Source organism: Palaemon carinicauda, chromosome 26 (assembly GCF_036898095.1).
Source record: "Palaemon carinicauda isolate YSFRI2023 chromosome 26, ASM3689809v2, whole genome shotgun sequence".
NCBI classification, from domain to species: domain Eukaryota; kingdom Metazoa; phylum Arthropoda; class Malacostraca; order Decapoda; family Palaemonidae; genus Palaemon; species Palaemon carinicauda.
Window position 1 is genome coordinate 86,886,455 of NC_090750.1, and position 17,477 is coordinate 86,903,931.

At 35.4% G+C, this 17,477-nt stretch overlaps 1 protein-coding gene across 4 annotated transcripts in view; it reads right to left on the reverse strand.

Annotated features, from left to right (window-relative positions):
* Positions 1–17,477, reverse strand: part of LOC137619665 (tetratricopeptide repeat protein 39B-like) — a 175,691-nt gene that overhangs the window by 50,590 nt on the left and 107,624 nt on the right. The window contains exon 1 of one of the 4 annotated variants that reach the window (XM_068349907.1): positions 9,387–9,575. The exons of the other annotated variants lie outside the window; for them this stretch is intronic. The gene's annotated coding sequence lies outside the window, so the exon portion shown is untranslated. Of the gene's footprint in view, positions 1–9,386; positions 9,576–17,477 lie in introns of those variants that run through there. 4 annotated transcript variants of the gene reach the window in all.

Genomic DNA, 17,477 nt, shown 5'->3' on the forward strand with positions numbered 1-17,477 from the left:
TCGTTGCTGTAAGATGAATGGGTTTGAGTTTACGAGACCGAAGTTTATGTTTCATGATTGTCATTTCGTGAGGCATAGTCAAAACATAGTGAATGAGGTAGTAATTATGAACGTAGTTGAACCAATAATGATAATAAAGGTAATATAATTATTGAAAGCACAAGAGGGCGTAGTTATACTGTTGATTGAAGTAAAAAAAAAACAGTAACAGCAAGTAATACTGGTAGTCTTTGTTGACGTTATAACTGAGGAGGATCGAATAGAGGAAAAGGCCCCTATTTGTTCTGTTTTTACCTCTGCTTTTCCCCAAAACTGGGGGAAGTGCCTTGGTATATATATATATATATATATATATATATATATATATATATATATATATATATTAAAATTTTTTCGCGTTACGAAGTATAGCGAAAAATAATTGTCCTAACGACATGTAAGCAGATCTTAAGTGTCTTGTTACTTAAGTTCAGTTGTTATGTAGGCAGTGGCCAATGAGAATTTAGTGTTGGGTGAAACGTATTCAATGTTTGAAGAGGTATTTAGTAAGTGGTCACTTTCTAGCGCACGCTAGCCCGAGCAAGTCGAATTTATTAGCCAGGACGCCAGGCAGGGTCAAATACAGCTTCAGATGTGAATAGTGTTTTCACGTTAGCAATCAGAATGCTGAAACCGTTTCAAGAAGTGATGGACAATCTATTATCCGATTTCCAGCAGAATATTCAACAAGTATCCGCACCTCGTTAAAGTATGATGGAAAACCATTTGAATGAGCATCGCGTTATTTTGAGGAAACTGATACGAAAATGTTAGCATTAGATGCGATTGTTTATCAACTTGGAGGACAAGGAACATCTAAAACTGCTGCAGAAACGAGTTAATACGCAAAGAGCAGCATCGCCGAAAGTGTCAAGCTAGTTAAAGATCGAGGGAAAGTGTGGATTCATATCAACTTTGATGGAAGAGGTCTAGAGCTCAATAAAGGCCGAGAGTTGACATTGGAGCCAGGAATGTACCAAGAAAGACGTCGAAAAGATAAGTGAAAATATAGCTGTTTTTATTTTTGTATACTTAGCAGTTGGTACAAGGAAATTGGAACATTGTGTTTATTTTATTTTATTGTTTTAATCGCCTGTTGGTTGTTGTTATTCACAATACATTGAACAGAATTAGATTGGGTCCGGTAAGATAGTCATTGACGTCTAAAAGGGCGATCACAAAATTCCATTTCAAAACCGTTACTGTGGTTGTTGGATTGGGTAACAATAGGTCAGAAAGGGACGAATCAGAATTTATTAAGAGAATGGGTGACACTGGTATCAGAAAAACTAAGAAATAATTCCTTTGACGGTGACCAAGAATGGAAATGGTAAGCAAAGGCTGGTTTTTTATTACAAACTTTTTAAGGATTTAATCAGTCTACAGTCTGCTTAGCGCATAGAAATCTATTAAAACGTTGCCAATATCTTTCTCATTGGGGAAAAATTTAAAAAGTTTTTTATAATGGATATTTTCTAGATATTTTTGAAGCGGCGGTACATCTTTACTAAAGTTCTTAAGTCTGTTAGATATTGGAGATCTAAGGAAGTGAAGATTGAAGTATTTTTAGATGATGGCATAGCTGCGGATGGTTTATTTGAAGGGGCATTGGATGCTAGCTATTTACTTTAAAAGCTTCAAGATTTGGATTTATTTACAAGAAAGTATAATTGGTTTTCAGACTCTAAATTGTATTTGGAAAGGTTTACAGAGGACGAATACTGAAGGCGAATTTCGTAACTACAGTGTTAGGATAAACTATGTCGTTAAAGACCTTGTTTAGATGCCAAACATTCTGAATTAACGAAAACGTTATTTTAACGAATATCTTTTGGACAGAATTGTCTGTTACATAATTTCCACGAAATTTGTCGTGAAAGGTATTGTTAAAATGAAAACGATAAAGTATTTCTGTATTTTTACATATTGAGCAAAGCTAGTTGAGAACTTAATGAAGAAATATCAGATGCTCCGGTTGAGAGCACGTTTTGACGCAGAAATTCATTCTTTTTATTTTGGTCCTTACTTTAACTATATACTTGCATCAGACTTATTTAACCTATTACTTCATTGTGACGTCTAAGATGTAGGCAGTTTATCACTATATTGTGACGCCTAAGGTGTAGGCAGTTTATCACTATATTGTGACGCCTCAGGTGTAGGCAGTTTATCACTATATTGTGACGCCTCAGGTGTAGGCAGTTTATCACTATATTGTGACGCCTCAGGTGTAGGCAGTTTATCACTATATTGTGACGCCTCAGGTGTAGGCAGTTTATCACTATATTGTGACGCCTCAGGTGTAGGCAGTTTATCACTATATTGTGATGCCTCAGGTGTAGGCAGTTTATCACTATATTGTGACGCCTCAGGTGTAGGCAGTTTATCACTATATTGTGACGCCTCAGGTGTAGGCATTTTATCACTCTATTGTGACGCCTCGGGTGTAGGCAGTTTATCACTCTATTGTGACGCCTCTGGTTTTGGGAAATTTATATGTTGTGACACCTCAGTAGTAGGTTTGGAGTAATTCTGAAGTTTTTAGCGATGAATACAGCGCATTTTTTTTTTTCATATCATGAAAAGAGTGGTTGGAAACTGGACAGCAAATTAATCTTTAAAATTAAACATGAAGGAGCAGGAGGCAGTCGACAGAATTATGTAAAGTACTTTGGCAATGTTTGAACGTTGTTCCAGATAAAATTTTCGATTTTAATGCAAGTAGGTAGCAAAAAGCCAGATTTGGAAATCATAGAAAACCAAAGAATTCAAACTTGTACTGAATACACTGTTCAGGTCATCAATGTATGTAAGCCCAGAAAGAGTACAAAAGAGCAGATTTTTTGAAGTGTTGTCAACTAACATGGATGAATGGTCAATTCTTTTTACATTTTTCAGAGTTATGGACTTGTGAGAGTTATTAATTCTTTAGACTGTTTTGCTACTTTTAAAAATATGTTGAGGTTTTTAATCTCTAATATTGGTGTCCAGGTACAGAGGCAATTGATGCTTTAACTTGAGGTTTGGTGCTTTATACCAAAGGTTATTAATAAAATGGAGGTAAAAATTCTTAAGTAGAATATTCCTGAGTGAAAGTCCTCTGCATCTTGACTGTTCATATTAACGAGGGAAACTTTATTGTTAAACTTTGAGTGTTTACGTAACAAAGGTTTTATTACACGGCAAAGATAAGGAGAGAGAAAAAAAAAAAAAAAAAAAAGAAATTTTTCGCTGAAATTTAACTTTGATATAGAAGGTAAAGGTTTTTGAAATTACAAGTATATATGTACATTGTTTTATTTTTGGAATCTGCTTTCCAGGATCGTGAATGCAATGAAATGCCAGCAGTCGTCTTTAACGGTGGCATCTAATTTGGACAGGAAATTGGGGGACCTCAGTTGTCATGAGCATCTTCTATCAGCGATGAATGGCAGCACCGACAAGGCCTACAAATTTGTCTTTCATCAAAGAGAAACTTACAATAATGGTCACGAGCAAAGCGAAATGCCATTGTATGTTGCTTTATTTATCACGCTTCTATTAGATTCTGGCGTTTTAGTAATCTCCAGTGATCAAGCTATTTATGCCATAACGTGCATGCATGAAATGAGGGGTTACATAGATCCAACGGAAAATTCACTTGTTAAATCTTTGCAAGCACCTGTGAAACATTAAGCTGGTAGATCGGTGCATACAAAGGATCTTTTTGATAATATGGTGTTGCAGAATCCGTGCGGATTATATTTTCCTATATTGAAAAACTTCTTTAGTATTTTGATAGATCATTAAAGTTTTCTTATCTGAGATTTGGGGAATTAAGTTTATTGTAATTTGAAGATTTCTTAGTTGAACAGAAAAAAAAAAAAAATTAAATCACCAATACTGTTTAGTTTTTGATATCGGAAGTTATCACAAATGCTTTTCCATATTTGATATATTTTGCTTGATGCAGAGGAAGCTGGAATGATTTTGTCCTTTGATCGATTTCTCTTTAAGAAGTTTTTTAAAAGCTCCTGTAATGTAACCAAACATAATTTTTTTGTTAAAACTGTGGCTACAAGTTCAAACATCGCAAACGATAACGTCAATGATAGGTGTCTTCATAGACATGAGTGTTGGTAGTCTGTTTCAAGTAAACATGTTTGTCAAAGGCTTCAAAAAGAGGTTAAATGTGTAAATCATTCAATCGGAGCATTTATTTCTCTCTCTCCATTTTTTTCCTTCTCTCCCTTTCTTTGGTATTATCTAGGGTCAACCGGCACGGTGCGCTATAAGGCAATTTAATGTTTTATTATGTTTATACCTGTAGTGTAGAGAATGCGGAGTGAAGTGAGGACTAAAATTTTTTCGCGTTACGAAGTATAGCGAAAAATAATTGTCCTAACGACATGTAAGCAGATCTTAAGTGTCTTGTTACTTAAGTTCAGTTGTTTATGTAGGCAGTGGCCAATGTGAATTTAGTGTTGGGTGAAACGTATTCAATGTTTGAAGAGGTATTTAGTAAGTGGTCACTTTCTAGCGCACGCTAGCCCGAGCAAGTCGAATTTATTATTAATATTATTATCATTATTATTTATTAGTAGTACAAGAGTGAGGTTCCACCACTCAAATTTGAGTTACTCTGCATTATTGCCGTGGATACACAGGTTTCCATAGTTTTTTCAAAACTTGAGATTTTGTTTTTTTATCTATGGTTTTTTCCTGGGCGGCAGAGGAGGCTTATATGTTAATTTGACAGTTTGTTCATTTCGTTTTAAATATGCACTGCCATATCAGTACAGAAGTTTGTAGAAGTTATTAGAATGTGATGTTTATATATAAATTTTTTTTTTTAAAAAGTATGATTCATTAGAAAAATAAACCTGGCGTCAACCGGCACGGTGCGCTATAAGGCTAGGGTCAACCGGCACGGTGCGCTATAAGGCAATTTAATGTTTTATTATGTTTATACCTGTAGTGTAGAGAATGCGGAGTGAAGTGAGGACATATATATTAACTGTAGCAAACGTGTACAGTCAGTTTGTCCAAAGAGATGTTGGACGAAGTGACGCCGGACGAAAAGGCATATGACCGTAGCAAATCCACAAAATTACTATAAAATCAAACGCAATATACTACTGTATAAGCAATGGTGCGATGTAAAGCCAAGGTCCAAACCACTAAATGCCAGCAAGAAAGTGAGCAAGAAAGTGTCTCTTCTATTGGAAGGATACCTTGAAGTACCGAGGGCAACCTGATATGCAAAAGAAAGTTTTGCGAGTTTGGCTCTCGATATTCTGGGTCCCTTTCCTCAAAGAGCAAGACCTTTGCGAAAATGATTGAAATTCCTTTCTATTAAACAAAGCTCTCTCTCTCTCTCTCTCTCTCTCTCTCTCTCTCTCTCTCTCTCTCTCTCTCTCTCTCTCTCTCTCTCTCTCTCTCTCTTTTTTCCTTATATTACTTGCGTTAACATTAATTTATCTCAATATTTCCAAACAAAAATGTTTCTAAAAGCGGTAAACATTTTCAAAAAAATACCATAACAACAAAAATAACAATTATAATAACAATTCTAATAACAATAACTACCATCTCTCTCTCTCTCTCTCTCTCTCTCTCTCTCTCTCTCTCTCTCTCTCTCTCTCTCTCTCTCTGTATTTCCTTATATTACTTTTATTAACATTAATCCATCTTAATATTTCCAAACAAATATGTTTCTAAAAAGGATAAACATTTTCACAAGAGATGCCATAACATAACAAAAATAACAACTATAACAACATTTATTAGCATTGTCATTATCATGTAAAATCTACGTCTAAAACGGAATCTTTTACGGATAGACAAAACTATTTCATCAAGTTGACATTTCTAAGTTAGGTTTTGAAAATCACACTATTTGTCATTATCCCTGAATATGCATTTCTTTCAAAAGGTCACGTGTCATATAGGATGCTGCTAGTCAGGGGGACGGAAAGACTTAAAACTGCTGCTAGGAAATAAATCATAGCCCTTCTCATTTACAAAATGAAGAGGAATTATTGTTATCTATAATATGAATGACTCGATATTTCATATTAATTTGTTCACTACTTCAGTAGTAGTTTATTTATTTCTATGTTTCTTTTCCTCACTGGGTTATTTTTCCTTGTTGGACCCCTTTTGCTAAAAAATGTTTTAATGTTGAACAGACTGACATAAGTCTTTTTATAGTTTATATATGAAGTATCTGTTTTAATGTTGTTAATGTTTTTACAATATTTTATTCTAATTGTTCATTACTTCTACTAACATCGTTTATTTACTTCCTTATTTCCTTTCCTCACTGGGCTATTTTTCCCTATTGGAGCCCTTGGGCTTATAACATCCTGGTTTTCCAAATAGGATTGCAGCTTGGCTAATAATAATAATAATAATAATAATAATAATAATAATAATAATAATAATAATAGTGCTGAAATTTCTCACTAGAGCCATTCTTCTTCTGCCAAGAAATTTTGTATGTGCCGTACCCACATACGACATCAACCCACATAACCTTCTTATATGAAATTTAGGTTCTAAAAATCCTGGTGCCGTAAGATAAATGACATGACAGACATTATGGATTTTGCTAAAAAAATATCTTCAACCCCAAAATTGATAATGAAAAATTCCTAATATTTTGCATAATCATACATATGCTAGTAAATAGAAATTGTTAATATGTACATAAATAAGTTGGTGTCCCTGTTAATTTGTTCAAGATTCAAGATTTGAAAAATTTAGTATAACTTAGCGACTGATGGTTCGATATTATTAAAATATCGCATGTAGGCTACCGCAACTACAGCAAATACATATATATATATATATATATATATATATATATATATATATATATATATATATATATATATAATTTGATGACATCCCTCTGGAATGCCTCGCGACATTTTGGCTACTTTAACAAATGAGCACAAACGAAAACAACTTCACCAACATTCCTCAAGCTAATTACACTCTAATCTGAAAGTAGAATGTGCTACAAGAGAAAATGACAGCTGTCAGCTTCATATCAATCAGTAAGCAAGTCAGCATATGTCGGTCGTGCTGAAAATGCTAGTTAATCCATTATTATTATTATTATTAATGTCGTTATTACTACATCAGTTGTAGTATTCCAAACAGCACATATATTGTAATAGCTAAGCTTTCATAACAGTACCGAGTAGCACTGATATCATCTTGTAATAGCTAAGCTTTCATAACAGTACCGAGTAGCACTGATATCATATTGTAATAGCTAAGCTTTCATAACAGTACCGAGTAGCACTGATATCATATTGTAATAGCTAAGCTTTCATAACAGTACCAAATAGCACTGATATCATATTGTAATAGCTAAGCTTTCATAACAGTACCAAATAGCAATAATATATTGTAATATCTATTCTTTATTAACAGTACCAAGTCTAGTAACGGTGATAGTACACACAATAGCAGATCTAGTAACAGTAATAGTGTGTATACATTATTATGCCTAGTACAAGTAATAGCATATCTAATAAGACATATATTCAACAGAAGTGCTCATGTCAAAATATCAATGTAGAAACCGTTTGAAGCTTAAACATTCTCCTCCTAATCAGATTCCCCCAGCAATGCTCGTCTCAAAATATTCCTGTGGAAACTGTTTGAAGCTTAGATATCACCTTCCTAATCAGGTTGCCCGTTTGAATGTTAAACATCACCTTCCTAATCAGGTTGCCCGTTTGAATGTTAAACATCACCTTACTAATCAGGTTCCCTGTTTGAAGCTTAAACATCACCCTCCTAATCAGGTTCCCCGTTTGAAGCTTACACATCACCTTCCTAATCAGGTTCCCCGTTTGAAGCTTAAACATCACCTTCCCCGTTTGAAGCTTAAACGTCACCTTCCTAATCAGGTTCCCCCAGCAATGCTCGTCTCAAAATATCAATGTAGAAACCGTTTGAAGATTAAACATCACCCTCCTAATCAGGTTCCCCATTTGAAGCTTACACATCACCTTCCTAATCAGGTTCCCCGTTTGAAGCTTGAACGTCACCTTCCTAATCAGGTTCCCCCAGCAATGCTCGTCTCAAAATATCAATGTAGAAACCGTTTGAAGCTTAAACATCGCCCTCCTAATCAGGTTCCCCGTTTGAAGCTTTAACATTACCTTCCTAATCAGGTTCCCCGTTTGAAGCCTAAACATCACCTTCCTAATCAGGTTCCCCCAGCAGTATCGTCTCAAAATATTCCTGTAAAACCCGTTTGAAGCTCAAACATCCTCCTAATCAGGTTCCTAACGATCGTACCGTCGCATCCAAATGCAGGCCCAATCTTGACCTCATTACCCTAATTCTATATAGACAAGATGAGAATCTAGGGAGGGGAGGGGGGGGAGGGGGGGGAGGGAAGAGAAGGCAGCGGCTACGGTGTAGGGAAGAGCATTCTTTAAACAGCTTAAAGAGAAACTACCAGCCCTAGGGACCACAGACTTCTTCCCCATTTACCCACATGCAATTTGCACCTTGTGAGACATCTTTCCTAAGGCAATACATATACATAATATGTATGTATAAATACACATACATGTATTTTGAAATCAATACGCGAATTACAACAGCTCATTCTTCTTCTTCCTCTTGTACTTCAAAAGGTTTATCAAAACTACAGACGTCGATTTAATTACTATTGTCAAAAGACAGGAAATGGAGAGCCCCATCAGTTAATGGTCCCCCCCAGACACATACATGCTCTTTAAAAGGGTTGAGAGAGAGAGGGAGAGAGAGAGAGAGAGAGAGAGAGAGAGAGAGAGAGACTACACCGGCCTATATTTAGACTTAATTTGTGTTTGCAAACACGCGCACGCGCACACACATACAGTGTACATGTATATGTATGTGTATATATATATATATATATATATATATATATATATATATATATATATATATATGTGTGTGTGTGTGTGTGTGTGTACATATATAATTCTATGTATGTCAAAATTTCAATAGCTTACAAAATGTACGCAAGTAAGGGGCACATTCATAAATACAGACACACACACACACACACACATATATATATATATATATATATGTGTGTGTGTGTGTGTGTGTGTACGTGTTTATATGCATATACATAAACTATATAAACTACACAATCCATAAAAAAATACTTATTTTCCATTCCACTAAATCTCACATTTGAGCATCATTTCAAATAAACTTGTTTGTTAAGGCATGAGATACCTTTCCATCAAAAGTCTCCATTGACATAAACAACATCCTTTTAAAAAAATGACCAGATTAAATTCCCAGTTGAACTCCAGGAAAGAAAAATAGACTTGAACACTGACCACACCTCTCCGTGTACCACAACTTCATGAGAGGAAAACAAAATTCTAAACGAAACACATTTTCCGAATCGCAACAGCTTCTTGGCGTTCACTCATCTTTCGCCCGATAGATGGCACTTCAATCACAAACAAAACACTTGGGAGAGCAATTGCACACACACGGTCCCCCACCTTCCGCCACGACTCCACTACGACTGACGGAGGGAGGAAGGAATCGGTCCTCCCCGAAAATTCAACGCCCGGTAGTGAGAGTTTCCCTCGAGAGGCCAGGAGGGGGGATGGAAAGGAGTGGAGATAACACAGGGGAGGAGGGAAAAGGTAGGGGGGGGGGGAAGTGGCTTGAGCACAGGGGGGAAATCTCCCTTCTCATCCCCCCTCTCCCCCTCGACCACCTACTCGATCGCTTGTGAAGTTTCTCTTTTCCAGAGTATGACTCACGTTATTTGGCACATATTCATTCTCTCTCTCTCTCTCTCTCTCTCTCTCTCTCTCTCTCTCTCTCTCTCTCTCTCTCTCTCTCTCTCTCTCTCTCTCTGTGTTCAGGTTCATTCCAGTTTCCCAGGTTTCCAATTCTTGCATACGATGTCCTTCTCTCGCTCGTTTTTCCCCCAACCTTTCCAGTAATTTATTAATAAAACGACCAAAACCTAACTAATTTCATTTTTAATTTTAATTTCTCATTCATTTATCAATTACAAATATAAATAGCTACAATTTCTCCCACATTGATAACAAGATGCAAATGGATTCATTTCCAGTTGGCATCGAGGTGCCATTGTTGATGCCACATGCACCTTACCAATCCCGTTTTCCATGTCCTCAGAAACAACAACTCATCCCCAACTCCCCTCTCCTTCCCCTTCCCTCACCCCCTATCCTCTTCCCTCCTCTCTCCCCTCCCTAAGCAATCATTGTTGTAATATGTTTCATAATATTCTGTTCTAAGCAAGCTTCAGTACATACACGTGATCCGTATCTTCTTGAGAAGCAAAGCTACCTGTAGGTAAAATTTCCTTGAATCAAAATAATTACATATGACATATATATATATATATATGTATGTCTATAATATATATATATATATGTCTATATATATATATATATATATATATATATGTGTGTGTGTGTGTGTATACATTATAGACATACATATATATGCATATACATATATAAATAAATAAACACACACACACACACATATATATATATATATATATATATATATATATATATATATAGACATATATATATATATATATATATATATATATATATTATAGACATACATATATATACATATACAAATAAATATATACATATATACTGTATATATATATATATATATATATATATATATATATATATATATATATATATATATATATAAAAAATTTAAGTCTTTAGTTTTTCATGTTTTGCATAGAAATCTCATATTTGGAAACATTATTTTGCCCCCCCAAAAAACATGCACCGTCATTTCAACAGAATTTGCAAAGATCCAAAATGGCAAACTTTTTTTTTGCAGGGATTGTTTGGCTGACAGATATACCGCATACTGATCACGATCAGACACAAGATACCACAGAGAGAGAGAGAGAGAGAGAGAGAGAGAGAGAGAGAGAGAGAGAGAGAGAGAGAGAGAGCCATATACATTTTTTGAGCCTAAGAGTTCCACTTAGCATTTTGCAATCGGAGAAAGGAAAAAGGTCAGTGCACTCCACTTTAGGAAAAGTGATTCTTGACGTTTAAAAGTGTGCAGCTCTGAATAAAAATTGCTTAAATTTTAAAGTTTCAGTAGTATTTTGTACTTTACTAACTTGGCGTAAAAAACAGAAAGTGACACAATATTGATGAAAAAACTCAGAAGTGAACCACTTCTTAAATCTCTTGTTAGTTAAGATTTTCAATCACACCTATCAGAAGTTTCGTTGCAATAAGCATTGGTCTTGAAGCTGATGCTACAATAGTCCCTATATGGAATTCTAATGCGGTTCCATTGGAATAAAATATTCTAAGAACAGTAAAAACATTAACAGATCTTTCAAATATAAACTATAAAAACTTAACCCTCAAGCAAGAGAACTATACCTCAAGACAGTAGAAGACTATGGCACTACCCAAGACTAGAAAACAATAGTTGGAATTAGGAGTGTCCTCATAAAGAGCTGCTTACCAAAGCTGATGAGTTTTTGCCCCTACCAAGAGGAAAGTAGCCACTGAACTATTACAGTGCAGTAGTTAACCCCTTGAGCAAAGAAGAAATGTTTGGTAATCTCAGTGCTGTAAGGTGTATGAGGACAGAGGAGAATGTGGAAAGAATAGACCAAACTATTTGGTGTATGTGTGGACAAAGTAAAAATGAGCCGTAACTATAGAGAGGGATCGAAATATAGCACTGTTTGTCCAGTCAATGGACCGAATAACTTGATAGCGGTAGTATCAACGGGTGGTTGGTGTCCTGTCCAACCTACTCCATAAAATGTGCTCGTCTGCGTACATTCCTTTAATATCTTTATATAATAAACAATTAAAAACTCATACCTAATTCTCTATCAAACACCGATAAAGAGGAACTCGGGTTGTAAATAAGATTATATACTGTAATAAAAAAAATCTCTAAAGTTTTAAGTAGGAGTCAAAGCAATGATAACAATATTATAAAGTCTCCCCCCCCCATATCATAAATAAAATGATAAACTTGCGTTTTGGCCAATCCAAGGATTGCGGTGGCCTATTGGAAACGTCCCTGCCTGGTGCTCGCCAAACAGGGGTTCGAGTCCTGCTAAAACATTAGTTCCTTTAGTGTCTGCAACCTTACCATCCTTGTGAACTACGGAAGGGAGGTTTGAGGGGGCCTATAGGTCTACCTGCTGAGTCCTCAGCAGCCATTTCTTGGCCTTCCCTGGTCCTAGCTTGGGTGGAGAGAGGGCTTAGACGCTGATCATATGTATAGATGGTCAGTCTCTAAGGTATTGTCCTGCTTGCTAGGGCAATGTCACTGTCCCTTACCTCTGCCATTCATGAGCGACCTTTAAACCGAATTAGTAGTGGTCAAGTGGGCATGGCATTAGGTACAAAGTGGGTACGCATGAGTAAATGAAGTTGTTCCGTGAGCTTGTCCAACACAATAATGCAACCGTTATGTCGCACATCAACCACATGCAACCGCAAGCATACACACTCTCTCTCTCTCTCTCTCTCTCTCTCTCTCTCTCATTATTCTTCAATGCAGAAAAAGCGTAACAAGAACTCAAAGTACAAGAAAATAATAATAATAATAATAATAATAATAATAATGTGATATAAAATCGTCCTCTCTCTCTCTCTCTCTCTCTCTCTCTCTCTCTCTCTCTCTCTCTCTCTCTCTCTCTCTCTCTCTCTCTCTCTCTCTCTCTATTTAAACAAGATTAAGATAAGATCGAAAAAATTAGCCCTTTTTCTGAAATATATTGACGACGTATCTTATGAAGGGGGAGGATTGCCAAATCCAGTTCCTCCCGTTTCAAATCGTATGATGGGACGCATTTGACAGAATACTGATCACTCACGCCTCATGTATTCTCACTATATCTTTTCCTTGAGATTCCATCACAACAATTGACTAACAGTCAAGATCACATTTCAGTGCTAAGTTAAACATGCCCATCTCAATTGTCTAGGTGTGTATATATATATATATATATATATATATATATATATATATATATATATATATATATATATATATATATATTATTATTATTAAATGCTAAGCTACAACCCTAGTTGGGAAAGCAGGATGCTATAAGCCCAGGGGCCCCAACAGGGAAAATAGCTCAGTGAGGAAAGGAAACAAGGAAAAATAAAATATCTTAAGAATAGTAACAACATTAAAATAAATATTTCCTATATAAACAATAAAAACTTCAACAAAACAAGAGAAAGAGAAACTAGATACAACAGTGTGCCTGAGTGTACCCTCAAGAAAGAGAACTTTAACCCAAGACAGTGGCAGGTCATGGTACAGAGGCTATAGCACTACCCAAGACTAGAGAACAATGGTTTGATTTTGGAGTGTCCTTCTCCTAGAAGAGCTGCTTACCATAGCTAAAGAGTCTCTTCTACCCTTACCAAGAGAAAGCAGCCACTGAACAATTACATTGCCGTAGTTAACCCCTTGGGTGCAGAAGAATTGTTTAGTAATCTCAGTGTTGTCAGGTGTATGAGGACAGAGGAGAATCTGTAAAGAATAGGCCAGACTATTCGGTGTCTGTGCAGGCAAAGGGAAAGAACCGTAACCAGAGAGAATGATCCAATATGGTACTGTCTGGCCAGTCAAAAGACCCCCTAACTCTCTAGCGGTAGTATTCAACGGGCGGCTGGTGCCCTGGCCAACCTACTGTATATATATAATAAATATATATATATATATATATATATATATATATATATATATATATATATTTCCGGTCACGCTCAGCTCTTCCCATCCTTCGGGTAAGGGGGAGATGAAGTAATCATACCCTGGTGAGAGGGGGGATGCCGTTAATTTAGACGGGTGTCTTACACTAGTAATTAATAACTTCCTAGGTTGGGAGCCAACACTGCTACTATTACATCACGAAAACCAGGAGAGAGAGAGAGAGAGAGAGAGAGAGAGAGAGAGAGAGAGAGAGAGAGAGAGGAGAGAGAGAGAGATTTTTTTCTAAATTATAGAATATACTCATAAAAAGGCTATCGCCGGCGGGGCTCATAACTGTTTCCAGGAAGGATTTGCTGCCTGGTCATCATCAAAGTTCAATCGTCTCTCGGAATGTGATATTGACGACACAAAGGACTGACTGGAACGTCCCCCCCCCACCCCACTTGCTCACAGTATGACCCAGTTAATAACGGGATAATCAGGTATGTGATACAGTTACCGGGTTAAGGTCAAAGCTTGTTCGGCGATGCACTGATTCAATCAAAGACAATGATGGACAAGGAAAATTTTGTCATAATTTCGAGGATTTGGTAGTGAAAAGAGGAAAATGACACGTGCGATATTTGAGTTATTAAATTAATAACTAGGTCACCGGAATCAAACTAGATTATAACAATACTAGAGGGGCACTCGGTAGAGCGCAGACCTCCGCAACAGCAGCTTATTTCTCGACATTTTGATCGATCTTGACCTTGACCTTTGACCTTGGATTTTCATACACTCAAATATGAACCAAGTTTGAAGTCTCTGTGACAACGATGTCCTATCATATAGCTGATTACGTGAATTGGACATTTTGCTTGACCTTCCAATATTTAATCATTTGCAGCTTTTTACATAACAGTTAATCCCTGCAAGTTTCATTACTCTACGATTAAAATTATGGCCAAGAAGCTGTTCTCAAACAAACACATAAAAACGGGGTAAAACATAACCTCCTTCCATCTTCGTTGGCGGAGGTAAAAATCCATATTAGATTATTGAGGCAAATGACACATTGATTGAGTAGTTTACTGACAAATAAAAAGGACAATAGCACAAAAAAATGTTAATGATACGCTAGCTATGTTTATGACTCTATTTATGGGGATAACATGTCTAAAAATTCAAGGTTAAAGACAGAATATATGCGTTAATGAACATAAAACAACTGCCATTGACAAAATAACAAGGCAAATTAAACCTCAATCAGATTAATGATAATGATATACGAGGTAATTTGGAACTATCACTCACCATCGTCATTTTCTTTATTTTCATATTCCGATTTTTTCTATATTAGAAATTGGCAGTTCAAAATCAGATATGGACTCAAAATCTTTATAATAATCGGATCAATAACTCTGACACTTCAAACGGATTTCAGAATTATGAATAAGCAGCATTGTATAACAACGCTAAGATTTTATTGGACTTGAGAATTTCATTCAACAAGAAGATCTGACTCACTTTATTATAGTATCAATTATTTCACTTTCGGCTGTATAGAAAAATTTATCAAAACCTACTTCAATGTTTTTGAAAATATAACATATAAAAACAATAACATACACTGTAATAGTAACAGCTATACAAATAAATAAAAGGTGGAATTAATTACATAGCAAACATCTCAACAATAATAAGATTTACATTTTAAAATCAATTAAAACCTACTTAACAGAACATATATACACTTCAACCCACCGTTGCGTAAGTCATTTAAAAACCATCAAGGTAGAGCTACGCCAGGTCTATAGACCTTGAAGCTACGTAGGAAGTAAACGAAGTATGTACACTGGCATTTCTTTCTTACATAAGAAGGTCGAGATGTGGGTAGGCCAGGTATCCAGAACAAAAGAAATAAAAAGGGGTGGGCTACTAAGAGCAGTGAAGTTGATTAAAGACTTCCAATGATAAAAAGTGGGAAATATGCAAGTATGACCTTGTGAGCTATTAGGAATGTAGCCATGTACGAGACGTGAAGACTGGACAAAGGAGTAATTAGATCGGTTGAGTGATTTTTATAATTGAGAGAGACGTAAAATTTAGATAGCTAAGTAGCCCGGTTTACATTCTACAAGTAGGTCAATTGGACAGGAAGGACTGCTTACTCGAACACAGCCGAAAGGGGGAATAAGGAGAGAGGAAAAAATGGGCAGACCCATCTATCATTTCCCTTTAAAACTGAAGGTCATATTATACATACACAAAATAAACTCTATATAATCAAAACATTACAAACGGCTCAGCCATCAAGACATTGGAATAATTATATTGACGAGTATCTTACATACAGTAATAATAATAACGAATCAAACTAAATTAAATAACCACAACTGATCATAAACAGAACATGGCATCTCATAAACAAAAGACTCCTCTTTAAGGAGTATATAACAAAGGATGCCATTCGTTACCACTACAACCACATCCTATGTCCTCAGGGCAGTTTTCTTAGCTTAACAGGATTTTAAAGAAGGCACGCCTTTAAAGTAGAAGTCTCTCAAGCCATCTCTCGCCAGCGCACATATACGCATTTTATATATACATAAACAAACGCATATATATATATATATATATATATATATATATATATATATATATATATATATATATATATATAATATACATTATATATATATTATATATATGTGTGTGTGTGTGCGTGCGTGTTTCGCTGAATATTATCGTGTTATTTTCGTCTAGAAACTTTCTGTTGCATAAAAAGGATGATAATTATATATATATATATAATATATATATATATATATATATATATACACATATATATATATATATATATATATATATATATATATTAGTAGATAGGTAGATAGATAGATATAATATTCATACACAAATACAATTGTCAAAATATGACAAAACTATTTTTCATAAAGAAAAAAAGAAAAAAAAGTCCCACAGAAGTGGAAGGTCAAACCTCAAGCGTCTCCAGTGAATATTTGAAGCCTCTACATTTCACAAGGAAGAGATTAGTCTCAATAACCAAAATACATTTTTTTTATTCGGGTCAGCCAATCTAATCCACTAATTTACCTCTCAAATAAAAAAGGAAATTAAATGAAAGGGGTTTTTGTGTGGAATTTCTGGAATTCGAGATTCATTTGTTAATTTAGGGGCATTTAAACGGAAATCATAATACTTCCGTGATGAGATTAGCGAGTAGAAAGTCATTGTAGGCGGATATGTCAAAACTTGTGCATAACTTAATACATTATTTTTCAATGCAGAAAATGGGTAACAAGAACTCAAAGTACTAGAAAATAATAATAATAATAATAATAATAATAATAATAATAATAATATGAAATAAAAATCTCTCTCTCTCTCTCTCTCTCTCTCTCTCTCTCTCCTCTCTCTCTCTCTCTCTCCTCTCTCTCTCTCTCTCTTCTCTTAAACCTTTTTAAATAACATTTGAAATAACATAATTGTGGTCGCAACAAAACAATCAGAAAAATTTTATATTCAAAGCCAATTAGATTTTTAATTAAAAAAAAAGAAAAAAAAATCCGCGCCATCTTGCAATTCAACCACTAACGGGGTGAATCACACATTCAGCCAGACGGACGTTCAGACAATGGACGCTGAAGCCAGACAGGAAGACAGACATTAAATCAGACAGAGGT